This window comes from Macrobrachium rosenbergii, chromosome 37 (assembly GCF_040412425.1).
Source record: "Macrobrachium rosenbergii isolate ZJJX-2024 chromosome 37, ASM4041242v1, whole genome shotgun sequence".
NCBI lineage: Eukaryota > Metazoa > Arthropoda > Malacostraca > Decapoda > Palaemonidae > Macrobrachium > Macrobrachium rosenbergii.
In genome coordinates this window covers 20,416,537-20,419,036 of record NC_089777.1, presented here as the reverse complement: position 1 = coordinate 20,419,036, position 2,500 = coordinate 20,416,537, and the positions used below count along the sequence as shown (strand labels likewise).

General features: G+C 39.2%; 1 protein-coding gene across 1 annotated transcript in view; it reads left to right on the top strand.

Annotated features, from left to right (window-relative positions):
- Window positions 1-2,500, top strand: part of LOC136825178 (uncharacterized protein DDB_G0283697-like) — a 10,104-nt gene that overhangs the window by 6,737 nt on the left and 867 nt on the right. The gene's annotated exons all lie outside the window — the stretch shown is intronic.

Below are 2,500 nucleotides of genomic sequence, written 5' to 3'. Positions count from 1 at the left end.
GAAAGAAAGAGAGGAAAGAATTCGCATGATACGGTTAAAGTGGTGCAGGCTAGAAACAGTTACCAGTGATTAAAATGAATAAAAAAGAACAAGAGGCTGTTCAGTATTATTGCGTTGGCTTCTGCGCCTCAATATGACCCATAACCATAGGAGTATCACTACTCACGGCTTTCCTCTTTTATAAGGGACTGGCACTATCCTGAGAATCAACAAATGGACCCCTAAACTTTCAGTAACAGCTGGATTAGAGGAACCAGACGCCATAAATCAAAGGAAACAGTTTAAAGTTAATGATTATTATTATTATCATTATTATTATTATTATTATTATTATTATTATTATTATTATTATTATTATTATTCAGATGATGAACCCTATTCTTATGGAACAAGCCCACCACAGGGGCCACTGCCGTGAAATTCAAGCTTCCAAAGAAAAAGGTGTTCATTTGAAAGTAACAGAAGGTAATAGGAAATACAGAAAGAGACCAATTATTAGTAAATAAAAAATAAACATATAAATTAATAAAATAGATTAAATTCAGCGTCACAATATCCTGTTATTCACACACGCCAAGGCGTGAGGAAATGGCACCGATTGGCACCCTTCTGAAAAAGAACTCCGATTCATTTCAAGGAAATGGCACCGCCCGGCGCCATCTCATTTCACTAAAAAGAATCCTCTTCATTTCAGAGGAATGTTTGTTGATTCGGGCTCTCGAAGTCCTCGGTGGGACTTCGAACCCCAAGATCTTATCTGCAGGTACCGACTGGGTCTCTGCCCCGTCTCCGATATCTGATCTGTTCCCTGGGATCCGAGATGGGATAGGATAGGGGATTTGGACGGGAGGGGAGGCACTGAGAGAAGGGGGTGAAGATGGGTGAAGATTAGCTGTTCGTGAATGGGAGATTTCACGAACGGCGTCCGTCGATTGTCATATTCTGGGATATTTGGGTATTAGCTTTTAGTTTTCTGAAAAGAAAACTGTTGTGCCGGCTTTGTCTGTCCGTCTGCACTTTTTTCTGTCCGCACTTTATGCTGTCCGCACTTTTTTTCTGTCCGCCCCCAGATCTTAAAAACTACTAAGGCTAGAGGGCTGCAAAATAGTATGTTGATCACCCACCCTCCAATCATCAAACATACCAAATTGCAGCTCTCTAGCCTCAGTGGTTTTTATTTTATTTAAGGTTAAAGTCAGCCATAATCGTGATTCTGGCAATTATATAGGACGGGCCACCACCGGCCCATGGTTCAAGTTTCATGGGCCGCGGCTCATACAGCATTATACCGTGACCACCGAAAGACAGATCTATTTTCGGTGGCCTTGATTATACGATGTACAGAAAACTCGATTAGATTATGCCCAGGAAACTTCGGAGCATTTTTTATTTGTTTCTTAATAGCTTGCTAGAGTGTCCGAGACAGGCAGAACTGCTCTAATCACGCTCGAAACTGATAGGAAAAAAGGAAGATTAGGAAATGTTGAGGAATGAGATTCACAGACCTCAATTTTTGGGAACGACGAACTAGATTTTTAAAGATGCCATCAAATGGATTATTGAAACAGACGGGAGAGAGCGTTATCTCTCTCTCTCTCTCTCTCTCTCTCTCTCTCTTTGCCCCCTCTCGATTTTATGCAAGGATTGGTTAATGAAAATTAATTGTATATACTGTATATATATAAGTTATTTCACTCCCCTAGTTAATATGAAGCACTCTCTCTCTCTCTCTATCTCTCACCGAGGCAGTATTGTTATTAAACTTTATTATTTCTAATTAGGTGGGTGACACACTCTCTCTCTCTCTCTCCATTTGTTTAGCAACATTGTTATCAAACTGGTTATTTCTAAATAGGTACACCTCTCTCTCTCATCATTTACTTGACAAATTTGTTACCGAACTTTGCTATTTTTATATGGATACACCTCTCTCTCTCTCTCTCTCTCTCTCTCTCTCTCTCTCTCTCTCTCTCTCTCTCTTACCCTTTACTTGACAATTTTATTACCGAACTTTCCTATTTTTATATAGATACAACTTTCTCTCTCTCTCTCTCTCAACCTTTACTTGACAATTTTGATATCGAACTTTGCTATTTCTATATAGATACTTCTCTCTCTCTCTCTCTCTCTCTCTCTCTTTACTTGACAATTTTGTTATCGAACTTTGCTATTTTTATATAGATACCTCTCTCTCTCTCTCTCTCTCTCTCTTACCCTTTACTTGACAATTTTGATATCGAACTTTGCTATTTCTATATAGATACTTCTCTCTCTCTCTCTCCCTCTCTTTGCTTGACAATTTGTTATCGAACTTTGCTATTTTTATATAGATACCTTTCTTTCTCTCTCTCTCTCTCTCTCTCTCTCTCTCTCTCTCTTACCCTTTACTTGACAGTTTTGTTACCGAACTTTGCTATTTTTATACAGATACATTCTCTCTCTCTCTCTCTCTCTCTCTCTCTCTCTCTCTCTCTCTCTCTCTCTCTCTCGTGTAATTTCC